Source organism: Macaca fascicularis, chromosome 9 (assembly GCF_037993035.2).
Source record: "Macaca fascicularis isolate 582-1 chromosome 9, T2T-MFA8v1.1".
In the NCBI taxonomy this organism is placed as follows: Eukaryota; Metazoa; Chordata; class Mammalia; order Primates; family Cercopithecidae; genus Macaca; species Macaca fascicularis.
Genome location: NC_088383.1, coordinates 60,343,955 through 60,371,107, shown reverse-complemented (window position 1 = coordinate 60,371,107; position 27,153 = coordinate 60,343,955). Strand labels below are relative to the sequence as shown.

Below are 27,153 nucleotides of genomic sequence, written 5' to 3'. Positions count from 1 at the left end.
AAAAAAAAAAAAAAAAATGAAAAGAAAGATTGGGGTTTGGAAAGCAGACTTGGGTTCAAATCCAAGCTAAGTCACGTCTGTGACCTTGGACAAATCCCTTCACCTCTGTGAACCTTGATTTCCTTATCCTAAAGTAGGTGCAACAAAACCTACCTCCCAGGGCATTCTTAAAATAACAGGAGCACAGACATCACATATAAAGTGTCTGGCACATTGAGAATTTTCCATTGCTCAGGGTGGCTAACCTTTGATTAGCTCCAAGATGCCTGGAGGGCTGGGGGCAGGAGGAACTGGCCTGAGCCCCAAGCCCTGGCCTGGGCAGGCTGCAGCACAGCCAGGTAACTGAGGATAGGCTGTATCTAAGATGACACTCACCCACACAGGGCACACAGAGGCCCCAGCTCCTGCTGTGCTGGCCTCACTGAGGTCACCAAGCCAATGCTTCAAGTTATGCACCCAGCTCCCTTGCCCCTTCACCCACACACATTCTGAGAGACACCATTTCTGGCTCTGCACACTGGCTGGCATTGACCCCTTGCTAATTAAGAGTTCTCTTGGCCTCAGCCTTGTGCCTCTCCCGGTTCTCAGTCCTTCCTCTCATCCTCCCTGGTCACAGCTGGCCCTTTCCTCAGGCCCCATCTAGGGCTGCTTTCACTCCCCTTTAGTCTCAATTCCCAAGTTGGACTTCTGAGGCAGATTGGCAGCAACTTCTTGAAGTTAGGGGCACATCCTGTTTGCTTTTTGCTGTCCCTCTAAGACATGAGACCCACATTTATTGACCATTGCCTAGGTGTACCCCATGAAAACCCCGCAAGATGCCTGTAATACAAGGTCCCATTTCACTGTGCTATGGGCACTAAGACCCCCTGTAGGGAAGGGGTCTACAGGGCTCACACATGAGTCTTCTGACCCAAGCTCCTCCCTACAGCCTCCCTCACAGAATTAAACATCCCCTTCCCTTAATACCAAACAAACCTATCCTTATTTGTAGGTCTTCCTGGAACAGTGTTCATAATTGCATTCAATGAAAAGCATTTTAAATGAATCTAATTCTCAATAGTTTGGAAACATGGAACATCTGCTTTGTCTGAGCAGCCGAATCTTCTGATTAAAACAATGATAAAGCCTTTCCCTCACCCCTTCAGACTGTGGCCTCCTTGAGGGCAGGGGCTATGAGTTGTTCCATTCAGTACCCACTGGGGCCTGGCACAGAACAGTGATCAGTAGCAGATTAAATCATTAAATCACTATCTACCTCATTCCAACAATTGCCTCCTCTCTACCACCCCCACCCTTCATTCTCTCCATTCCCTCCATCATTAAATGAGCTCAGATACAACTATTAAAAATAATAATAATTGGTCCAGGCATGGTGGTTCATGCCTGTAATCCCAGCACTTTGGGAGACCAAGGCGGGTGGATCACTTGAGGTCAGCAGTTCGAAACCACCCTGGCCAACGTGGTGCAGCCCTGTCTCTAGCAAAACTACAAAAATTAGCCAGGTGTGGTGGTGCATGCCTGTAATCCCAGCTACTCAGGAGGCTGAGGCAGGAGAACTGCTTGAACCCAGGAGGCGGGGTTGCAGTATTGAACCGAGATTGTGCCACTGCACTCCAGCCTAGGCAATAGAGCGAGACTCCATCTCAAAAATAATAATAATAATAATAATAATAATTTGTACTTCTGCTTCTAACCCAGCTAAAGTAAGAGGAATCCAATTTGCCAATCAGAATTTATTCATGGAATAACCAAAGAAAAAAATGAGCAAAATATATGGAGCAATGGTTTTTCAAGACATTGGAGAGAAGGCAATGAAGGACAGTGATTCCAGAGGCTAAGATCAAACAAGGCAAGCCCTACAATTTCTTCAGCTGTCTTTAGAGACTTCCCAGGGTGACACAGGAGGCAGAGTCCAGCAGATGTCCTGAGTTGCAGATTTGGAGCTCAGAGTCTAGAGACCAAGGCTGCCAGAGTTCACAGGACAGTACCAGAGAAGAGTGATGGGCAGAGAGAGATACCTGGCGAGCTTTCAGAAACTCCCACTCAAGTGTTCGGCAGAGTGTGAGTAGACGCCCCAAAGCCAGGAGAAGAATCATCCAAAAGATTTGAGGGAATAGTATCTGGTACTTTCAAGAACAGTGACTGTTTTCAACAAGACTAGAAACCCTCATGATTCACAGGACATTGGGTAGAGTATGTAGAAAGGTCCTGCCTCAGTAGTAGCAGCTCTGTCCTGCCTAGCAAATAGTAAAAGCAAGACCCAAAAGGATCAGACTATTTCCACATAACTGCATCCCAGAATAAAGCCCAAGGATATTTCTAAGAATGCAAAAATATCCATCACAATGTCTGGAATACAATCAAAACTGATTAGGTATGTAGAGAAGCAGGAAAAAAATTTACCCATATGAAGAAAAAAAATCAATTGATCAAAATCAAACCACAACTGAAACAGATGTTGAAATTAGCAGACAAAGATATTAAAACAGTCATTATAACTACATGCCTTATGTTCAAACGTTAAGTAGAGACATGGAAGATTTAAAATAAGATGCAAATCAAGCTTCTAGAGATGAAAAGTACAATATGTGAGATTTAAAAAATAAACTGAATTAGATTAATGTCAAATTTGATACAGCAGAAAAAAATGAGCAAATTTAAACAAATGGAAAAAGAAACTATCCAAAGTTAAACAGAGAAAGAAAAATAATCAAAAAAGAGAAAAGAAGAAAGAAAGTAACATTGGTGAGCAATGGGACAACATCAAGTGGTCTAGCATATGTGTAACTGGAGTCCCAGAGGGGAGGAGAGTGGGAGGAAAAAGAAAAAATATTTATAGAAATAATTCATGAAAAATTTCAAATTTGACAAAAACCATAAATGCACAGATGCGAAAATCTTAAGAAATCACAAGCACAAGAAACATGAAGAAAAATATATCAAGACACGTTACAATCAAAATGATAAAAATCAAGATAAAGAGAAGGCAGCCAGAGAAATATATCATGTTCAGAGGAAAAAGGATAAGGATGACAGTAAATTTCTGATCAGAAACAATGCAAATAGAACGCAATGCAGAAACATCTTTAGTATTGAAAGAGAGAAAAACTATCAACCTAGATTTTTATAATATGAAAAAAAAATCTTTCAAAAAAGATGGTGGACCAGAATAGCAGAGTAGACAACTCCAAGTTCTAATCTTCCTACAGAAACATTCAAAAAATGAACAAACAAAAAAGCAAAAACTGCCAGAGCCAACTTTGTCAAAACTCTGGAAAACAGTCAAAGGTTTACAACAACCAAGAGAACACTTAGTCAAGAAAAAGGCAACTTGAGGGAGGTATTGTGGCATTTTTACTTGCCCATGCCCCCTCCCTCCCCCAGCATGGTGTTATGTTGAAGTGGTGCCATCTTTTTTTTTTTTTTTTTTTTTTTGAGACGGAGTCTTGCTCTGTCACCCAGGCTGGAGTGCAATGGCCAGATCTCGGCTCACTGCAAGCTCCGCCTCCCGGGTTCACGCCATTCTCCTGCCTCAGCCTCCCGAGTAGCTGGGACTACAGGCACCCGCCACCTCGCCCAGCTAGTTTTTTGTTTTGTTTTTTTTTTTTTTTTTTTTTTTGAGACGGAGTCTCGCTCTGTCGCCCAGGCTGGAGTGCAGTGGCCGGATCTCAGCTCACTGCAAGCTCCACCTCCCGGGTTTGCGCCGTTCTCCTGCCTCAGCCTCTCGAGTAGCTGGGACTACAGGCGCCCGCCACCTCGCCCGGCTAGTTTTTTGTATTTTTTTTAGTAGAGACGGGGTTTCACCACGTTAGCCAGGATGGTCACGATCTCTTGACCTCGTGATCCGCCCGTCTCGGCCTCCCAAAGTGCTGGGATTACAGGCTTGAGCCACCGCGCCCGGCCTGTATTTTTTAGTAGAGACGGGGTTTCACCGTGTTAGCCAGGATGGTCTCGATCTCCTGACCTCGTGATCCGCCCATCTCGGCCTCCCAAAGTGCTGGGATTACAGGCTTGAGCCACCGCGCCCGGCCAGTGGTGCCATCTTGAAGTGGTGCCATCCCATGCTCCCATTGTAAGACCTTCATCTCCAGTTCTAGAGGGAGCAGAGCAGATATTATTCACAAATTATTGTGACTATCTGTTATAGGCTGTCTGAGGGACACCTGAAGGATTGATGCAAGATACTCTTCTAGGTTCCCCCTAACTTGGAACTTAGACCAAAAAGTAACAGGCATTACTCACAACATTGCAAAGCAAACGAACAACTCACAGACACTTGGGACAAAAGACACAGTTGAGACATACAATAGACTGCCTAAGACCTGTGAGGAAAATCTTGGAACATTCTTTGGGAAATTGGGACATTCAAAAGTACCTATTTATACTGAGGAATTTAAAAAGCTACATTAGGCATAGGGCAAGATGCATGCTAAGAAAAGAAATAAGAAGACCCTAAGCTTTCTCTAGGCACACTAATCTCTAGGCACACTAATCTCTAGGCACAATGCCAGCCTGGCTAAGTGCTGAAGGATTTCCCCAACACAGAGAAATCTGCGAAGACTGAGAGAGATGTCTGGTGTATTTCTGTTTTTCTTGTTTGTTTGTTGTTGTTGTTTTGCTTTTAGCTCATGACATTCAAGGAATTATCTGTCAAAACATTAACCAAACACAAGCTAAAGGATCAGAGACTTCAGTGATCACACAAGACAATAAATACAATCTTTGAGAAAGTTACTAAACAAAGAAGTATACGCCCTTCAACAATTGGAAAAAAAAAAAAAAAACAGCAGCCTTTGGGGAAGGAAGATAATATGATTTCCAGAGTTACCACATTATAATACTCAGATGTCCTTTTTAAAAAAAGGACACAAAGAAACAAGAAAACATGGCCCATTCAAAGGAACAAAGTGAAATTACACAAACCATGCCTAAGGAAGCCCAGGCATCAGACTTACTAGATAACAACCTTAAAACAACTGTCTTAAATATGCTGAAAGTGGTAAAGGAAGACATGGACAAAGAACTAAAGAAAATTGAGGAAATTATATATGAACAAAATGAGAAAATCAATAAAAAGATTAAGATTAATTTTTAAAAGAAGCAAATAGAAATTCTGGAGCTAAAAAGCACAATAACAAAATGAAAAATTCACTAGGGCGTTAAAGAGCAGATTTGAATGGACAGAAGACAGTGAACTTAAAGATAGGACAACTGAAATTATCAAGTCTGAGAAGCAGAAAGAAAAGAGAAAGATGAAAAGTGAACAGAACTTAAATGACCTATGAGATACCATCAAGCAGACTAACATACTCGTTATGAGTGTTCCAGAAGGAGAAGAGAGAGATAAAGGGGAAGAAGAATATTTGAAGAAATAGTGGCTAAAAACTTCCCAAATCTGATGAAAGACATGAAATTAAAATCCAAGGAGTTCAGTGAACTCCAAGTAAGATAAACTCATAGACCCATACAGAGACCCTTTATAATCAAACTATTGAAAGACAAAGACAAAGAAAGAATCTTAAAGGCATAAAGAAAGAAGGAACTTGTCATGTACAAGGGATTCCCAATGCATTGGTTTACTGGGAGTGTCATAACAGAATACCACAAACTGGGTGGCTTGAGCAATGGAAATGATTTGTCTCACAGTCTAGAGGATAGAAGTCTGAAATGGGGGTGTCAGTAAGGCTGGTTCCTTGTAAGGACTTTGAGAGAAGGATCTGTTACAAGCCTATCTCTTTGGCTTATAGATTGCCATCTTCTCCCTATGTCTCTTTACACCGTCTTCCCTCTATGTGTGTTTATCTCAGTGACCAAATTTTCCCATTCTATACAGACGCAAGTCATATTGGATTAGGGCCCGCCCTAATGAACTCATCTTAACTAATTATATCAGCAATGACCCTATCTCCAAATAAGTTCACAAGTGCACATTCTGAAGTACTGTGTGTCAGCACTCCAACATACGAATTTTTTGAGACATAATTCAACACATGACATTCAATACAATTTTTTTTTTTTTTTTTTTTTTTTTTTGGAGACAGGGGTCTCACTTTGTCACCCAGGCTGGAGTGCAGTGGTACAATCTTAGCTCACTACAACCTCCGCCTCCTGGGTTCAAGCGATTCTCATGCGTCAGCCTCTAGAGTGGCTGGGATTACAGGCATCCACCACCACACCCAGTGAATTTTTGTAGTTTTAGTAGAGACAGGGTTTCACCATATTGGCCAATCTTGTCTCAAACTCCTGACCTCAAGTGTTCCATCTGCCTCGACCTCCCAAAGTGCTGGGATTATAGGCGTGAGCCACTGCACCCAGCCTTCAATAAGATTTAGCATCCAATTTGTCATCAGAAATCAAGGCAGTCAGAAAGCAGTGGGATGACATATTTTGAGTGCTGGAAAAAAAAAAAAAAAAACTAAAAAACTCAAGAGTTCTAAATCCAGCAATACTGTCCTTCAAAAGAGAGAGCCATTGTGCTAAATGAAATAAGCCGGTCACCAAGGACAAATACTTTATGCTTCGGCTTATCTGAGATACCTAAAGTCATCAAAATCATAGAGACAGGAAGTAGGATAGTGGTTTTCAAGGGCCGGGGGGAGGGGAAAATGGGGAGTTATTGTTTAACACATACAGAGTTTCAGTTTGGGAAGATTAAAATGTTCTCAAGATGGAGGGTGGTAAAGGCTGCACAACAATATGAATGTACTTAAGGCCACTGAACAATACACTTAAAAATAGTTTAAAATGTAGAGTTTAGGTTATATAAATTTTACCACAACTTTTAAAAAGAGAAATTAAGATATGCTTAGATAAACAAAAGCTGAGGGCATTTCTTACCACTGGATCTTCTCTGTAAGAAATGCCACAGGAAGTCCTTCAGATTGAAAAGAAAGGACACTACACATTAACTCAAAGCTGCATGAAGGAATAAATGCAAAGGTAACTACATGGGCAAACATAAAAGCCATTCTTGTATTTTTAGTTTATAACTCTACTTTTATTTTTTACATAATTTTAAAAACACATGAATTTTTAATTATAAATCTATTTTAATCAGCACACAATTGATAAAGATGTGATTTGTCATAATAACATAAACAAGGAAATAAAGCTATATAAGAGCATAGTTGTGTATGCTGTTGAAGCTGGTATCAATTCTAATTAGATTGTTATAAATTTAGGATGTTAAGTGTAATCCTGAGGGTAACCACAAAGAAAATATCCAAGGAATATACACAAAAGGAAACTAAAAGGGAATCGAAGTGTTTCACTACCAAAAAAAATCAACTAAACACAAAAGAAGCCATTGATAGAGAAAATGAGACAAAAAAGTAATTAATAAACATACTGAAAACAAACAGTAAAATGGTAGAAGTAAGTATATTCTTATCAATAATTACTTTAAATGTAAATGGGTTAAACTATAAATAGTAAAATGGCAGAAGTATATTCTTATCAATAATTATTTTAAATGTAAATGGGTTAAACTATAAACAGTAAAATGGCAGAAGTAAGTATATTCCTATCAATAATAACTTTAAATGTAAATGGGTTAAACTATAAATAGTCAAGTGGCAGAAGTAAGTATATTCTTATCAATAATTCTTATCAATAATTATCAAAATAATAGTAATTTTAAATGTAAATGGGTTAAACTCTCCAACCAAAGACAGGGGCTGCAGTAGTAAATTTTACAAAACATGATTCAAGGTAAATGACTCATTTTACATCCAAAGACATAAGTAGGTCAAAAGTGAAAGGATGGAAAAAGATATTCCATACAAATTGTAACCAAAAAAGAAGTGGGGTGGCTATACCACTATTTTTCAAATTGACTGTAAGTCAAAACTATAAGAAGAGATAAAGAAAGTCATTGTACATAAATTTTAAAGGGTCAATCCAGTGACCTGGGTTTCTACTTTAAGCATTTGTCTTAAGAAGAGCAAATTAAACCCAAAGTAAATAGAATAAAGGAAATAATAAATATCAAAGCAAAAAAATGATAAAATAGAAAACAGAAAAACAATAGGAAAAATCAATGAGACCAAAGGCTGGCTTTTTTTTCAAAAATCAATAGTATTAATAAACATCTAGCCACACTGATCAAGATAAAACAAAAAGACATAAATTATCAATATCAGAAATAAAAGAGATGACATTACTACAGATCTACAGCTATTAAAAAGATAATAAGGACATATTATGAACAAGAATATACTCATCAGCATAGATCAAATGGACCGATTCCTTGAAAGACACAAACTACTAATGCTCACTCAAGACGAAACAGATAACCTGACTAGCCTTATTATCCATGAAGGAAATGGAATTTGGAGTTAAGAACTATCCAACATGGAAAACTCTAGGCCCTGATGGCTTCACTGATGAATTCTACCACATGTTTAAGAAAGAAATGATACCAATTCTACATAGCTTCTTCCAGAAAATTATAAAGGAATAAATACTTCCCTATTTGTTCTATTAGGACAAAATTACCATGATAACAAAACCAAAGACATTACAAGAAATAATAATAATAAACCACATGTGTAATGGACTGAATGTTTGTGTTCCCCCAAAATTCACATGTTGAAGTATTATCCCTAATTCGATGGTATCAGGAGGCGGGATCTTTGGAAGGAAATTAGGTCATGAGAGTGGCGCTCTCATGAACGTGATGAATTCTTTATAAAAGGAACCCTAGAGAGTTCTCTTGCCCTCTTTCCACCATGGAAAGGTACCACAAGAAGTCAGCAGTCTACAACTCAGAAGAGGGCCCTCATCAATGCTGGACCATATTGGTATCCCCCTCAGACTTCCAGCCTCCAGAACTGTAAGAAATCAATTTCCGTTACTGATAAGTTTCCAGTTTACAGCACTTTGTTATAGCAGCCTTATAAACGAAGACAACCTGCCGATATCGCTCATGAATTTAGATGCAAAAACTTTAGCAAATCAAATCCAATAATATATAAAAATGATAATATATCATGACTAAGTAAGATTTAACATTTAACTTAACATTTGCAATCAAATCACCATATCAACAAGCCCAAAAAGAAACACATATGATCATCTCATTGAACATGGTAAAAGCATTTGACTATTGTAAAATCAATCCTAATAAAAATTCTCAGCAAATGAGGCATAGAAGGGAACTTCTTGATTTGATAAAGAACATTTATAAAAAACCTACAGCTAACATCATATTTAGTGTTGAAAGACTGAAAAGGGTGGTTTTCTCCTAAGATCAGAAAAAAGGATGTTCACTCTCATCACTTCTAACATTTTACAAGAAGTTCCAGCCATTGCAATAAAGAAAATGAAATAAAAGTCATCCAAATTGGGAAAAAGCAAAACTCTCTTTCTTCACAGGTGACATTATCATTTATTTAGAAAATTTGATGGAATCTACCCTTTAAAAAAAGGCGCTAAAACCAATAAGTAAGTTTAGCAACATTGCTAGATATTAATATACAGGCTGGGTGCAGCAGTTCACGCCTGTAATCTCAGTGCTTTGGGAGCGACAGACAAGAGATCACTTGAGGCCAGGAGTTTGAGACCAGCCTGGGAACCATAACAAGATCTCATCTCTACCACAAATTTTAAAATTAGCCAGACATAGTGGTGCACATCTTTAGTCCCAGCTACGCAGGAGGCTGAGATGGGAAGATTGCTTGAGCCCAGGAGGTCAAGGCTGCAGTGAGCTATGATTGCACTCCAGCCTGGGCAACAGAGCAAGACCCTGTCTCTAAAAATAAATTCAAATAAAATGAAAGATCAATATATCAAACTCAATTGTATATTACAAATTTAAAATTTTTTAAATATTATTCACAATAGCATCAAAAATGGAGTATTTAGGGACCAGTCTGACAAAATTTCCACCATGACAACTTATCCTTCATCTTCTCCCGCCTCTACTTGCTGCTCCTTCAATGATTCCTTGTTCTTCATTTCAGGAGCACAGTCAATGCCAAACTTAACAAGCTTCTCAGTATGGCCAGTAGATTCAGAATAGCAATGATATCAGTTGCAAAGAGAGTTTTAATACTTAACATGGAGACATTCATTATGGTGAGAACCCTTGTGAAAGCAGAAGGAGCAAAGCCTTCCTAAGTCATTGTAGCAGGGGCTGAGTGGTTTCCATCTCTCCTCTCTTCATTTATTTCACAAAAGCTTTCATCATGCCTCTCCCTATAGAATCAAGCCCAGACTCTTCAGCACAGCTTTCAAGGCCATGATCCAGCCCCCTACCTACTTTTCCAATGTTCTTTCCCCTAACCTCCTTTCACTGACCCTTTCTGCCAGCTAAATGGATTCACTGCTCCCCATACCTCCCCTACAGTTTCCCTTGTCAGTGCATAAAATATCCATGTATTTTCTCTCCCCCATTTTCCCTTCTTCCTTCTCTCCTTTTACAGCTCATTCTCCAGCCTCAATTACTCTTCTTTCTGCCCATATCCAAATCCTTCTCAGCCCTTACAGACCAGCTGAAAATGCCTCCTTCTCCAAGAAGCCCTCCCTGACTCTACCAACCATGGGGATCACCCTTCCTCTGAGCCTCGCCTGGAGCCAGGGGCACTTTCCCTTTGGGATGTGTTTCTTGTCTAATTCCTGTACTGACTGAGAATGCAATAGCCAGATGGGGCAGAGCCTACATCTGGCTCATCTATACAACCCAAAGTACCTCCAGCAGGGCCTGGCACAGCAAAAGAAACCATTGGTAAGTGTTGGAAGAGGGGGGAGGAAGTGGCTTCATCTGGAAAGAGGAAGGAAATGGAATACTTGGATAAAGAGAGGCAAGAAATGATGTGGTGAGGGGAAGGCATCTTTCATTTACTTCCTCTCTGACACTGAGCTGCTGGGATTGCAGATGAAGTTGAGGTGCACAGTAGAGCTGCACCTATTGTGGCCAGTGGCCACAGAGGGGTTATGGGGTACAGCAAGGTGGGCTGGCTCTTCAGGGAGAATTTCTCACCAGAGCTGTCCTGGGCTAGAGGAAAACTGTAACATTTCTGCTGCCTCATCTACCCTCCTCTCCTACCCACTGGGCAGGCGGTTGTGCCTAACCCTGGCTTATTTGGAGTTCATCTGAAAATCAGCATGGGGAACTATGGCCAAAAGCAACTTTGTTGTTCATGAGATCTTCCAAATTCAGGAGTTTGAAGTGCCCAGCAGTTAGAGAAAGGAAGCAGGTGCTCTGGGTTCCCATTGCCCACAGACCCATGGCCTGAGGCCTAGACAGTAGTCCTAGGCCTTCACTGGGCATCAGGATCAGCTGGGGAGGTTTTTAAAATGTAGATGCCCATGCCCCATCTCCAGAAATGCAATTTCAATTGATCAGAGCTTGAGCACACTTTAAAAGCTCCCCCAGATGATTCTGCTGGGCAGCCAGGTTGAGACCCTGGGCCTAGGAAGGACTTTTTCCAGCCCACAGTTATTCTAGGATGGGGACAGAGCACTGCTCAGGGAGGAGGCCTCCTGCCTTCTGTAAGGTCTGCTTAAATGCCACTCCTTCCCATACTCCTCAGTGAAAAGCACAATAGCCCAGTGGTTAGGTTCAGACAGACCCTGGCATCTAGTCATCTGGGTTTGCATCCCAATCCCACAGAGTGGTGCCTTGGACAAGTGATTCCACCACTTAGAACCTTGGTTTGCTCATCCGCAAACTGGAAAGACCATTGTCAGCTTGCATGGCTGCTAGAAGAATGAAATGGGAAAGTGAATTCATGAAGCCCCTGCAAATCCTAGCATACAGCAGATGTCCAAGCAGTGCCCTCGTGCTCCCATCCCAGCCTCTAAAGGTAGAGGCAGGAGGCTTGGGTGTCCCTCTCTCTCCCTGGGTGACTTGGGCAAATCATTGGACCTCTCTGGGCCTTGGTTGCCTCATCTGTAAAATGGAGAAAACCACAGCAGGAGCCAGGCCTTTGTTTCTTTACTCCACCAGGGAAATCAGAGACAGGGAGTCTTCAGCGCATAGCCCTTCCACAGGTCCAGGTGCTGGCTGAGTCTATCCTCTCAGGGGATCCGTGGTCCATCTCAGGGAACAGTTCAAAGAGTGCAATTCCCCAGCAAGCTCTTGAATCCTCACCAGCCCAGGAAGAAAAGAGGCTGTACTGGAGGACGTTTGTGTGTAAGTAAAGAGCGACCATGAGCAGCAAGACCATTTAAGCATGGCAGTATCCAAGGGTGGACACGAGGGCTCTTCCCAGGGAGTAAGAGAGTGCTGGCCTCTATCACTAGACACCCCCTAAATTCAGGGATTGTGGCCGCTCCCTGGGAGCTCCCCTCCCATGTCCTCTGAGCCCCCCACTGCCATGGCCCAAGATCAGCCATTATCTCCCTCCTAGATGTCCACACCAGCGCTGCCTCCAACCCATTCTCCACCCTCAGCAGAAAAACCCTCCAAGAATCAGATCTGTCCATGCCACTCTTCCACCTGAAGCCACTCAGCAGCAACCCACTTGGCTCACAGTCAAGGCCAAGCTCTCCCCAGTAGCATAAGGACCCTTCACAGGCAGGGCCAGGCCTCTGCCCACCAGTGCACCCTTACCCCTGCCATCCCCTACACCTTCTGAACTGCTCTCATTTCTTCTAAGACACCAGCCCCCTACCCTAGGCACCTCTCTGCCTGTCCATGTGCCCTCATGGCCTGGAATGCCCGTCCCTGCCCTGCTGCGTGCCTGGCCAATTCCTCCAACTCATCCTCCAAGGCTCTGCTTTGGCACCATCTCCTCCAGGTAGTCTTCCCTGGAGATTCCTCCCCAGGCAGGGTTAGGAGACTCTCCTCTGGGAAAGCTCAGCCCCCATACTATCCTTTCCCCTGTGCTATTTGCACAGGTTGGGGAGGGGAAAGGGAGGACTCAGACCTCCTCAAGACAGCATGAGGCCTTTCACCTCATTCAGCTCCCCACATGTGGTGAGGGGTCCCAGCGTCTAGCCCACTCCCTGGCTGGAAGGAAGGATTCAGCAGGACCAAGCAGATTTTAGTGGAACTGGCCTGCTAGAGAAGGAGGGCCTGGCATCAGGCTCTTGGTTGGAAAGAGCTGTGGCTGGGTAGCTTGCCCATATGACACACACACATACACACCTGCCCTCACACACACATGCACACACACACCTACCCTCACACACACATGCACACACATATACAAACACACCTGCCGTCACACACACACCTGCACATACAACCTGCCCTTACACACACATCTGTATATACACACCTACCCTCACACACACCAGCACATACACACCTGCCCTCATACACACACCTGCATATATACACCTGTCTTCAATCTGCCTTCACACACACACCTGCACACAACACGTCTGCCATCACACACACTTGCACACACATGCACCCCTACACACACACACAGCCCATCCTTGTCACTGCTGCATTTTCAATTACAAACGGAGGCTCCTCTAGCAGCTCAGCCACCTCCTAATCAGGCTCTGATTCACTGAAGCACACAGGAACTTAGAGGTTCCATCTCCAAGCCAGGGAGACTACAAATGCTCCTCTTAAACAAAACCAGAGCTCCAGCTCGCAGGACACACCCACTTCCACTACTGCTGAGCTAGGGGCTGCCCTACCACTGCTGAGGTGAATCAGCTCTTCTTCTGCCAGCTCCCAGATGGGGGCCAACAAAGCTGCTTTGCTCCATCACACAGCCAGGCCTCTCAGAGCAGCTCCCGAAGCAGCAAATGTGGGCCCTCCAGGCCACAGGCTCTCAGTGTGGCCGTCAAGGCAGGCAGAAAAGCTAAGAGAGCGCCCTCAGTAAACGCGGATGCTGTGGGGAAAGGCCACAATGCCATCCACTGTCAGGAGCCAACATCCTGGGTCAGAGTCTAAGGATGGGGCATAGGGTCGCAGCAGAGGGAGATGGCAGAGTGGGCAGTGGGCACTGTGATATAGGGGAAGAAAACTGGGCTGTGGCCACTCAGGTCTGGCTCTACCCTGGTCTGCAGAGTGGTTCAGCACAGCCTTGCCACCTCTTCAGCCTCAGTGTCAAGACCTAAACCATGGAGACAACAGTAATGGGCTTGCTAGAAGGTACAACAAGACCATGCCATGCCTCTCTAGCCCACAGGTGGACAGTCCTCCCTCCATGGTGATGGAGTCAGGAGAGGAGACGAGTGAGCCCCCCATCCCACCCCACCCCACCCCCCATGGCCAGGGACCTTTGCCTCTACCCCTCCTCAGCCCAGAGGAAGCATCCAGAGTGTCCCTGCAAACACTACCGCAGCACCAGTAGTGTCAGACTCTACAGACTGTGAGGCCCGGCTTCCCCTGAGCCAGGTGAATATCAGTTGACAGCGATGGCTCTGAAGCCAGACACCCTCTCCAGCCTCCGTCTCAGGCTGCTAGCAGGGACTTCCTAGATGGCATGCTCAGGATCGCCCTGCACATGACACTCATGGTAAAGCCCTGCAGTGACACGCTTGCCTAAACCAAATGTGACATTCTTAATGACCCAAAAAGAGGATGCAGCCAGGGAGACTCCAGCCACCGCCCGTCACAGAAACAAACGGCACAGCTTCTCATCAACATGCTGCTTAAATGCCCCAGCCCAGGGCCCCTGCCAACTGGGTCAACAATACAGGAAACCTGTGCCACCTCCAAGAGACCAGCACTGTGCCCACCACCTGGCCTGTGGTAATAATAACCATATGTCAGCATGTCTGCACCGGGCTTTCAGGATGCCAGACACTGCTCTGAGATATGTACTGGAGATGAGGGCGCAGGTGTAGGTGCTGGTGTTGGCATGGCTGTAGGTCTAGGAACAGGTACAGATTAGATGTAAGAATAGGAATAGGAGTAGAAGTAGGTCAAGGCATAGATTAGATATATGGTAAGTCCTTACTTAACATCACTGATAGGACTTTAAGCGAAACAATGTATAATGGAAACCAAATTTTTTTCTCATCAACGTTGTAATGAAGACATTTGAGCAAAACCTTATTTGAGAACCTGCTGTACATTGTTTTGCATAAAGTTTCCAATAACTTACCAACAACATTAAGCAAGAACTTATTGTAGATGTGGGTTTAGGTCTAGAAATTGGTATAAGTATAGATGAGATGTAGATATAGATATAGATTTAAATTAGATGTCGGGATAGGGATAGGAATATGTTAGATGCAGGCTGTAGGTGTAGGTATAAGTAGAGGTTAGGGGTAGCCTGTAGGTGTAGGTAGAGAGAGGTATAGATGAGGCATAGATATAGGTGCATAGGTATATTGAAGTGTAGATGTATAGTTATAGGATCATCTTGTTCCTCACCACAACCCTATAAAGAGACAGATATTTACAGATGAGGAAACAAGCATGACAGTGAGCCTGGACCACCACCCAGCACTGACCTGGGTGCTGGGCCTTCATTGAGGACCCAGGAAGCATTCTGAGGGAGCAGCCTATGCCCCCCTGGGTGGAGATGAGGCAGTCTCCATGGCTCCATCGTCAGCAAAAGATTCCACACTTGGGCACCGTTCCCTCTCCTGTCTTTTTACTAGTTTTGGGGGAACCACCATGGGGTCCACGAAGTCCCTGCTTCCGCCCACGAGAGAGGCCACAAGAAGCCAGGCAGGAATTTGCAGCACAGGATGTGCTCCACGAAGGGCTTCTCCATGGCATCACAAGGCAGACAGGAAACACTTCTCAGCGGCTCAGCAAATTGTCAAGATCCTGGAATCAGGTCAGATAGAGGCAGGATTCCATCGTAGCCCTGCCCTGCCATGTGACCGTGAGGGAGTTACCTGCCTTCTGCACCTCACTTTCTCATCTGTAAAATGGGACAACAATGGTACCTACCCCAGGGGCAGAGCCTGACAGCTCTCCACTCTGGGCGCTGGCAGGGTTGACAGCTTTCTACTGTGAATGGGAAGAAGTCAGCACCCACGCAGAAAACCAGAGGAGCAGAAATTAGGGCCCTCAAGACCCCTCCCAGCAGAAAGGCCACTGTGATATGACCACCACTGCCTGGGCACCTGCAAGATCTTGGGCCATAGACACCGCCACCTGGTGTTGCTCCTATGAGCCATGCTCTTATAGGCTGGTAGGGGAGGCAGACACGTGACCCCAGGCTGTGCAGTAGGGACTCAGGGAGCACAACAGAGTAGGACCCTAAAGGCTGAGAAGGTGAGGTCCAGAAGGATGCACAGGACAGCTCTGGAGGCATGGAAATAGATGGAATGCCTGGGCACAGGAGGTCCCATGGGGAAAGAGCCGCAGGTGAGTCTGGGGCAGAAACAGGACCAGAGAGAAAGCAACCTTGTCATATGAGAAGCCTGAATTGCAGTCCCCAGATTCCCCCCTGTATCCCTGAGGGACTGGAAGTTCCTCTGAGTCAGGTCACTGACTCAATTCTCTCATAACTAAAAGTTGGGTGCCTACCTCAAAGGAAGAGATAATCAGGGGAGAGCCCTGGGCACCATTCCTGGTCCCAGTAATTCATCACTTAACTAAAAGCAGCTGCTGCTATTGTTTTGCCAAGTGTCTTCTGCAACAGAGAAAAAAAATGAAAATGAACGACTGCACAGTGCTTGCGCTGGCACTCTGGATCAAATGGGCTTGTGCACCAGGACCAGTCCTGACATCTCAATACTAAGGCCAGCCTGCCATGTTGGGTCCTTACTTTCTAGCCCCAGCCCTGACAACAACCATCAGAGTCCACAAGAGAGGGTTGGTTGTGCCCCTCCACAGAGCCTGCCCTGAACAGGTGACCGTGCATCCTCATTTGCCCAGCACAGCAGTTGCACCTGTTCTTTAGTGAAATTATTAATTTCACTTTAAAAAGTTTCCCAGTTTAAATGGTTTCTCAGTGGTCAGCCTAACTTCTGAGCCACATGGTTTCAGCCCAAAGTTCCTGTTGCCAGAGATTTTCTGTGGTTTCCTAGACACCCATATCTAGGATGGCAGAAGGTGGCTGGCATCAGGATCACTAGAGTATGTACCCACAATGCTCCAGGAAATTGCTCCTTAGCCAGTAAGGGTCTCTTCCTCCAGTTCCACATGCTCCATGCAGGCCTAGCACCGCCCTCCAAGCCTGCCCAGCCCTTGTCACGCTCTGCCTCCACCAAAGATGCTCGTTGCAGAGTTGTACCATTGCCTCCTGGGGAAAAGGCAGCAGGAAGATGCAAGGCTGCCTGGCAGAAGTTGAGTCTATGGGTACAAAGCAAGGGCAGAGACTCACATCTGCCCACCTGCCACATTCCCCACAGGTCAGGATCTCCCTGCCCATGAACCTGTTCTCCTGCGAGAGTGGAGTTCATCAGCGAACACCAAGAGTCACCCCTGTCTCCTGAACAGTAACTCCTCAGCTGGAGTGGCCAGGCATGGCTGACCAAGGATGTCCCCAGGGAGCCCAGGAGAGCCCACAGTCTCCAGTCTCCAGAGACAATAACGGCACCTGCTGTTTGGAGAGTGTGTGATCAGTCACAGTTTTGAGGAAGGGGGTTCTCTCTGGCAATATTCATTCAGCTTAATATGCCTACAAGCAAGGCTTTTATGAGGCAACCACACTGCTATTCTAGAATGTGGTCAACATCCACTTCAGCAACTTGCTCTTCAGTTGACTCTGAAACCAGAAACAAGGTGGAACTCTGTGAGAACCCAGGAGTCCTGTTGAACAGCCATGCTGGCCTCTCAGGTGTGTTCTGGGGGGAAAGTAGCTTAGTTATGTTGGAGCCTCCTTAAAGCGGCACCTGGGTCTCTGGGTTCCCTCTCAAACATCACCATTATCACCCCAAATCTCAAAGCGGCAGCACCCAAATTGCCAGATAATGTCAATCTGACAGTGGGTGGCTGTCACCTCTTCTTCAGTGTGCAGAGACAGCCAGAGCGCTTCTCTGAGCAGGGCTGACTGGCTATGCCAACCTCATGAACACAGCAGGCAGCGCAGGCACCAAGACACCCCGTACAAGCATGGGGTGAAGGCTGCAGGAGAACAGAGGCCCCGCCACTCCCTAGAACTTAGCAGCCTCCTGCTCAGCAATAGGACATGGCTATGGACGCAGCTCACCCCACCATGTCTGTCCAGGCTTCTATGTGAACAAAAATATGTGTAGACATCACTGTTCTACCTCCCATGCCTCTTCTCCCACTGGGCCCCAGGAGCACAGTCACTAGACCTACACACTTGAAAAGTGGACTCAGAAGATCCCTGTCACTCAAGGTTGACAGACCAATGGACCCCTGACGCTGGCTGGGAGGATACAGTGAGGCCCAAAGCATCATCAACTCTCAAACTGTCTAATGAAGACCAATTAATGCCCAGGAACATCAGCCCCAACCATGAAAAACAGAGGGCTCTAGGAAGCACGAAACTGAGTGAGGAAGAGGGGAAGGGCCTGGAGACCACTGCTGGCAACGTCATCCCTCGCGTCATTATCCTAATTGTGAATCCCTGAGAAACAGAACATCCGCCAGCTGAAGCAGTCATCACCCCTTTAGAACCCTCTGCTGCCCTTGGTGATTCAGCACAGGCCAAGCCAAGCTCTGCTACCTCGGCCTCTTCCACCCCTGCTTCCAGGGGACCCAGGATGCTGCCTCTCGGTGGCCCAGTGCCCACACCCCCAGCCGCCCCGTGCCACTCTCCTAACTGTAGTTGGCTTAATTTTTCTAAAACACAGCTCTGATCTCCCCAGCTCCTGTTTACCAAGCTCTAATGGCTCCTGTAGGGGGCAGCCACTCGTCCATCCTGCCCAGCCTCCCACCCCGATTTTCTTTAGCAGAGCGTCCTCCCTCTACTCCTAGTCCATGAGTCCATGAGTTCTAGTGGGCTGGCCAGACGCAGTGGCAGCCCACCCCAACTAGAGTGTCCTGCTCACCCTAATTGGTTCAGGGATGGGCGGCCACCCCAGCTGGGCCAATACTATATCCTTAAAGCCTTTGCCTGAGCTTTCCGAACAGGGACTCTTACCTGTGCTGAGACTGTGGACACCAAAGACCAGACAAGCTAGAGTTGTGGTTCCTCTTTGTCACTGGGTGGGGAGGACATTCCTAAGAGTAAAGGCAATGAGAGAAGAAGAGAAACAAGATACCCCGAGGGAGCAAGAAAGAGAAAGCAAGAGAGGAGGCGTAACCACTAGATCCAGCCATGCCTGAAGCTAGCACATCTTTGGATCACTTTGTCATATAAGCTAAAAATAATTCCCTTTTTTACTTAAACCAATTTAACTGGTATTTTTATCACTTTCAACCAACAGTCCTGATTAATACATCTCCCCATGCCTGCAAAAATAAGTGGACTCGATTATAGGTAAACAAATAATTTTCATAAAACATGGTACCTGATAAAACTAACAGGAAATGCAAATTGCTCTTGTGAGCACTGAAGAGGCAGTGCCTCATTCTGGCTGAGAGCGTTGGGGTGCTCCCAGGGGAGGATACATCAAAGCCATCATTTAAAAGATGTTCCCGGCCAGGCGCGGTGGCTCATACCTGTAATCCCAGCACTTTGGGAGGCCAAGGAGGGCAGATCATTCAAGGCCAGGAGTTCTAGCCTAGCCTGGCCAACATAGCAAAACTCCATCTCTACTAAAAATAAAAATTAAAAAACTAGCCAAGTGTGGTTGTGCACATCTATATTCCCAGCTACTTGGGAGGCTGAGGCAGGAAAATTGCTTGAACCCAGGAGGCAGAGGTTTCAGTGAGCCAAAATCATGACACTGCACTCCAGCCTGGGCAACAGAGCGAGACTCTGTCTCAAAAATAAAATAAAACACGTTCCAGGTAAGAGAGCCACAAAGATAAAGCATGAAAGACCACGATGTGTTTGGGGGAAATAGGAAGTAGTATGAACAATAAGGCAAGAGGCAGTGTGGAAAACAAAGAATGAGTCAGCATGGATCATGAGGTGAGGGTCTTTTCCCTCTGTTAATGAACCTAGACTTTGTTTAATAGACCAGCAAGAGAGAACACCTCCTCAGGCCACACTGCACCCCTGAAACCGAAGACAGAGAGCCGTCCTGGAGAGGAAGCAGCCTAGGGCAGCAGTGAGATCCTGACAGTCCAAGCCCCAGTCCCTGAAAAGCTCAAAGGGAGGAGCAGCAAAGCTCCAGGCCCCAAGAGCTTCCCAGGACCAGGACAGCTTGTGAAGATCCTGGAAGTCTGCACTGCTCTGCTCCCAGCAGCTCTGAGCCCCCAGGGAGCGTGACCACCATGGACCACAGGCACAAGGCCCAGGGGCAAAGCAGAGAAGGGGACCTGTGGCAGCAGGGTGGAAAGCAGAGCCCAGAGGGCCTCCAGATCCACAGCGCGGTGCACAGAGCACACAACAAGAGGCAGGAAGGGGATGAGAACCCAGACCCCCACTCTCCATCCCCACTGACTCCTCGCCCTAGCCTGGCCCTAGGCTTTGGCCCAGAGACCATGTTAGGACCGGGCTAGAGGAAGGGAAGCTGAGGAAACCAGGGAAAGCAGAAATGAGTCACTCCCAGGGAAGGCACAGGCTGAGTAAGAGGGACTCCCCAACTCCGGGCAGTACCAGGCTCACCCCACAGCAGCCTCCCCATCACCAGCCCTGCCTCAGCCCAGGGACACAGCACAAGCCTCTCACTCAGCCTTTGGGCTTCAGCACAGGCCATCCTCCTCCAGGAAGCCCTCCAGACACGTTCTCCTGGATGTGGGGCTGCCCTAGGCTGCTGTCCCCAACACCACCCCCTGTTCATCTCAGCTGGTACAAGATACACAACGCTGAGTCTCTGTTTCCGTGTTGGTTCCCCCACCAAACAGAGAGCTCCATGGGAATAAGTACATCAGCTCACCTCCAAGGCTGATGCGAAGTAACCATTCCATCAATGCTAGCACCATGCCCTGAACCCATGACACACGGACACAGCACAGCAAGGTCTGGGGCGGGGGCAGGCAGTAGCAATTCAACATGCGGCCCTGATCAAGGGATTATCATGCCCACCTGACAGAGAAAATCGAGGGCAAGTTACCCAGCCAGGGCCCTTTGAGAAGGACTCAAACCCAGGCCAGTCTGATTCTCAAGCCAGGGCCTATTCCTCTCCTTCACTGTCATCATCACCTGGAGTCTGGGGCTGCCAGCCCTGGAAACCTGGGCAGAGGAGGCACTGGGGCCCACACACAGGGTCAGGGAAGCCCCTCCACAGACACCCTCCAGGTCAGACCCCTAACAAACAGAGGCTGCAGGCTTGTGCAAGAAAAAGCACCCACCCCCCAGCACAGACTCAGGGGAACCTGCCCAAGGGGAGAAGTCACGAGGGCGCCACCCCTCAGCTCTGCCTCCAGCCCCACTTCCTGCTTTGGGAAGGATGGCGCATCCGCAGGCCTCGGAGCTGCAGGGAGCTCTTCTTTGCTCACCTGCGAGCTTCATTTCAGGAGACTGTCAGGACTGACAGCAGCCAAGATGCACAGGGCGACATTTCCCTGTTGGGAAAATGGATTCCCCTTTCGCCCTGCAGCCACATGCCCCAGGGAAGCATCACCAGGCCAGGAAGAAAGGCTCAGTTCTCAGGAGCAGCAGCTCCTACGGCAATTGCTGGCAAACTGGAGTTGAGCTCAGGGATACGCGTCACCCCGGCACCTCCTCTGGTCCAACGGAGCGAACAGCAATCTGCTGCCCTGAGGCTGGGGAGGGGTCCACCTGTGCCTCCCTTCACCCCTGCCTTCCTCCCTCTCTTCAGGGCCAAGGCGTTTCTGTATGTGCATGTGAGTGTGAGGTGTGTGGGTGTGTGTGCAAGTGTGGGTGAGTGTGAGTGTGGATGTGGGTGGGTGGGTGAGAGTGTGGGTAGGTGTGAGTGTCAGTGGGAGTGGGTGTGAGTGTGAGTGTCTGGGTGTGTGTATGCAAGTGTGGGTGAGCATGAGTGTGGATGTTAATGTGTGAGTTTGTGTGGGATTGTATATGTATGAGTTTGTGAGTGTGGCAGATATGGGTGTGGAAGGTAGCCGTGTGAGTGTAGGTGTGAGTGAGGGTGTCTGTGTGAAGAGATGGATGGGGGCAGATGGATGGACCCTTGTGGAAAGAAAGCCGACTGGGCCTGGGCTCTACGAAAATCACAGACCTCAGACTCCCTGAGGCCCTGCTGCAGACCCAGCCTCTCACTCCTTTGCCTGGCACCATGCCCAGCCCAGAGCTGTGTCCTGTGCCCCAGCTGTGCCAGCGCTGCCTCCGCCCAACCCCTGTACCATTGCAGGTTGTTGTGGGAAGGTCTCAAGAAGCCCAGGGTCTTCCTAGAGCTCCAACCTTTCCCAGCTTTGTTATCACTCCTTCTTTCTTTCCCTGTGGCCCATGCAGGGCTGCCATGGCGTGAAGGCCACACACTCCAATGCCAGAGAGGGAGAAGGAGCCATCGCCTACCTCCCCATGTCTTTCCCTGGCCCAGGCGTGCCAGTCCCTGAGACTTGAAGAGAAGGGCTCCCATACTGCTCAGGCTCCTGCGGCTACCCCCACCAGCTCACTAACAAAGCCCCAGAGGAACTCCTTGGTGCCAGCAATGCCTTGGGGATGGGGTAGGCATAGAAGAAGAGCCATTTTATTTGATTACTTGGCTCTGCCAAGCAGAACCATTTACATGTTAAAGACTTTTTTTGTTATTATTCTGCATATTACATTTCAAACAAAAACCCCAAACCAATCCTCAGAGCAAAGACCTTTTGTATTCCCCACAAAGCAACCTGCTGCTTCCCGCACCAGGCCCTGGATCCAGGGCTGCAGCATGAGGGAGCCTGCATCCACACCAATCTGTCAGCACAGAGACAGACTCAGACCATAGGGAGGGGTGGGGGAGGAGACACTGCAGCTGGGCTGGAATGCATTCCTTCATTCATTCATTCACCACTCATTCCTCCTACAAATGTCGTCAGCGCTCTCTCTGGTCCAGGCACTGTGCTGGGTGCATTTGCACCAGACATAGATGTCTGTATTCTTGGAGCTAAGGCTCTAGTAAAATTAAAAATGGTTGATGGATAAAAAATAACAATAAGATAATAAATAAAAATTTTAATGCAATGATGTCAAAGAAAACATTTTAAGTCAATTCAAAGATATGGCTGAGTGGATGATAGAGTACATTCGCAGGTGACCACTGTTATGGGTAAAACTTAATCGAGGCAGAGGATCAGAAGAGCCTATGGTAGAGGCTGGAGGAGTATGGAGAGGAGGCTAGGCAGGTCTGGTCAGCACCAGGAAGTGAGGGTAAAGGCTTTGGGGAATCCTGGGGCAAGCTCTGGGGCTGAGTCTCTAAGAGAGGTGTATCAGTTCTGGTGAAGGCAAGGAGAACACCGCAGGCAGCCCAGGGCAGTGAGCGCTAAGGCCTGGGGGAGCAGACAGGCAACACAGCGCCTGGCAACTCCTGTGTGGACCCTGACCTTTCCTCTAGCGAGATGGAAGCTGTTGGGGATTTTGATGTGAGTGAGTTGTGTGCACCAGCATCATTCTGGTGCCATGATGAGAACAGACCAAGCGGGACAGGGCGGAGGCAGGGAGACCTGTCAGGAAACCAGTCTAAGAATCCAGGGAAGAGATAGTGGTGGCTTAGCCATGGGGGTGGTCAGTGGGCTGAGCGAGAAGGGTGGGCTCCTGGGAATGGGAAGAGGGAGAGTAAAGGGGACCCCAAGGCACTGGACCTGAGCACTGGAGGGAGGGCAGATGGAGAAGCCTCAGGGGGGCTGGTGTGGGCTGAAGCACCCAGCTTGGGGACATGCTTATGTAAAAAGCCTATGTCATCCCAGTGGAGAAGCAGTGGACAGAGAATCTAGAGCTAATGCGAGAGGAAAGCTGGCAGAACTGCGAAGTCCTCCGTGGGTAGGTAATATTCAAAGGTGTGAGAAAGTCAGAAGTCACCAAGAAAAGGAGTACAACACGATCAAGGCCAGGGCCACAGGACATGCCAGAGTTTTAAGGTCACGAGATGAGAAGAGACCAGCAATGGGACTGGGAAGGCTACACCCACCAGAGAGCCAGGAGGAGGGAGGCTGCAGCCCTGAGCCCGGGGAACAGTGAGGGCAGGCCAGGTAAGGAAAGGACTGAGATTGGGCCACTGGACCAAGTCACACAGAAGTCATGAGAATGCTCATAGGAGCAGCTCTGAGAGTCATGAGGGCAAATGCCTGACCACAGTGGGCACAGGAGCAATGGAGAGAAAGGCATGGGAGACAGACAGTACAGACCAGCCTTTTCAAGAGCTTTGCTGTAAGGGGGTGGGGGAGCGGCAGAGGAGACGCAGAGGACAGTAGCTGCAGAGGAAGCAGACCAAGCGCAGGAGCCAGTTTCCCCATAGCACTGGCTCCACCAGCCCTGAGTTAACCACAGTGGCTCCCACACCCTGGCCGGCAGCCACAGCCCATCTCCAATGTCTCTATACACTCTTCAGAGCATCTGAGAACCAACGCTCAGTCCCAGTGGCTCACCATTAACTGGGACCTTTAGCAAAATCCTGTGACAACAAGGAAAATGCTATGGTATTATAGAAGAAGCCACAGGAGGCAAAACAGATCACCACTGTGGTTATAGCTGTGCCCAATGTCTGTCTGTTTGAGGACAAGTTCTAGAAAGAACCACAGAAAAATTAAAACCATTTGCTTGTTAAGGTGGTGAGATAGTGGTTCCTCCTTTGTTTTCTTTTTAAATTCTGCAATGCTGTTGCCATCTTGGTTATACAATAAATTAAAAGTATGATTTTTAAAAAATAGGCTGGACGCAATGGCTCACACCTTTAATCCCAGCACTTTGGGAGGCTGAGGCGGGCAGATGACTTGAGATCAGGAGTTCAAGACCAGCCTGGCCAACATAGTGAAACCCTGCCTCGATTAAAAATACAAAAATTAGCTGGGCGTAGTGGCACGTGCCTGTAATCTCAGCTGCTTGGGAGGCTGAGGCAGAAGAATCGCTCGAACCCGAGAGACAGAGGTTGCAGTGAACCAAGATCACGTCATTGCACTCCAGCCTGGGAGACAGAGGGAGACTCCATCTCAAAAATAAATATATATATACATACATACATACATACATAAAACCTATTCTACTACTGTATTCTACACAGGCAAAAATATTTTTTTAAATGAGCAAGAAGATCTCACTCACAGAAGCAACAAAGAGTGTAACTATTTAGAAATAAAACTTCACTAGGGATGCGCATGACCCGTGTAAAGAAAACTACCAAACTTTATTGAGAGCTATAAAAGATGGCTTGAATAAATAGAGAAAATAACTGTTCCCAGATGGGACTTTATGTTATAAAGATGTTAATTTTCCCAAAAGTTAACTTATACATTTAATTCAATCTCAATCAAAATCTCAAAAGGATTTCCCCAAGGAATTATATAAAGTTATTCTAAAATCATTTTGAAAATAAATAGATGAGAAAAATAAATAAAATTCAATAAAGGAAAAGAAATGAGAGGAAACTAGATATAAAAATCATTATAAAGCAATAATAATTAAAGTACTGTAGAACTTGCACAAAAATTGAAATATGGATCAGAATAAAAAAATCTAGAAAAGGACCTAATTGCATACAAGAATTTAATGCATTACAAAGCAGGTGTCAACAAGTCATGGGGAAAGGAATTCTTGATTAATAAATTGCACTGATAGTTTTGAGGAGAAGTAATTAGTTCAGAAACACACCTTTCCTCACACATCAGAAAATAAACGGTGGAGAGATTAAGGAGTCAACTAGAGAAGTCAAATGAAAGAAACCTAGCAGGAAATGGAAGGAAATATTTATCTATTCCTTGGAGGAAGTGATAACTTCTCAAGTTTCATACTGATAAAAAAAAAAAAAAGTACAAATAAAAAGATAACAATTCAACAATATAAAAAGTACAAAAGCTTTATAGGAAAGAAACAAGATAACTAAAATAGAAATAGTCTATGAAAAATGTTTGTAGCAGTGTGTCAGGCAGCATTGATAACTATAGTATAAGGAGTTCACACAAATGGTTATAAAAAGCAAAACTCCCAGATGCCAGCGGATGAATGGGCGGGACAGAAAATCCACCCATGGGAAGGTGCTGGTAGTAAACACAGGAGAATCCACCTCTCTGGGAATCCAATGGAAGGTCACATCTATTAAAATAGCAGAAAAAGAAAAACAAAGGCTTAATTGCCACATCAAATGCTTGCTGAGTTGTGGTAAAACCAATCTTCTTTCGTGCTGACAGGAAATGATCTCTTCAAAAGCAATCTGGCATTACCATTGCAAGTACCATAAAAATGCCCACATTCTTTAACCCAATAATCTCACTTCTTCTGAGAAAATAATTTGTTAGAAAGAAATGACTGCTTCAAAAAGATGTTCAACATGATTTATAATATCCAGAAACAGAAAACAATCTAAACCTCTAACAAAAGGCGATGTTTAAATAAATTAAAGAATATCAATTTAATGGCCAATTTATGCAACCATTGAAATGATAATTATGAAAACTGTAGCAACAGTGAAAAATGTTTACAGTATAATAAAGGAAGTCACAACCAAAGCTGTAGTTTTGCCATGATTAAAAATATGTCTATGGACCAACGACTGGAAGGGAATATAGAAAATGAAAATAGAACCATGGAGTCTGGCTCTATTATTTCCATTCTAATGTAATAGCATTTTTGTGTATTACATAAAAACTCAGACAAAGGAGTCTCTTTAGCTATGAGGTCAGCCTCACCTGACATTCACTCCCTGCACTCCAGAACCCCTGTGCTGGGGGTGTGGGGCTATGGGCAGCCCTGGCCATTCTTGTGAGGACTCACCCAGGCCTGGCCTGCCCAGGCTGCACAGGAGACCCAGGCTTCTGCTGTGCTTCTCCTGGTGTGGCTGAAATGCCCTCCCCACCTCCCTGGAAAGGCCCCTCCTTCAGGACTCATCCTGGAGCTGAACATGCCCCTGAGGCTTCCTCACCTTCCTCTCTGTTTCTCAATCCCACTCCACCCCTACGGCAACTGCAACTGTCCCAGACACGGAGTTGCCAGAATGTCCTGTGACCAGCTCCCGGTCCGGGGTTTCCTTGAGGGCAGTGGTTCTATCCAGTTTGTGTCTGAAAGCCCAGTGCTGAGCTCTGGCCTGGTACAAAGCAGATATTGGTAATGGTTTGTTCACCACTTACGGATCCCTGGCCTGCAATTTTATGCCAAGCCTGGGTGGCACGTGAAGAAGGAGTGGACAGCATCCTTTCTTCCAGAAGCT

General features: G+C 46.3%; 1 protein-coding gene across 4 annotated transcripts in view; it reads right to left on the bottom strand.

The window, feature by feature from the left end:
* Nucleotides 1-27,153, bottom strand: part of GRID1 (glutamate ionotropic receptor delta type subunit 1) — a 792,303-nt gene that overhangs the window by 697,950 nt on the left and 67,200 nt on the right. The gene's annotated exons all lie outside the window — the stretch shown is intronic.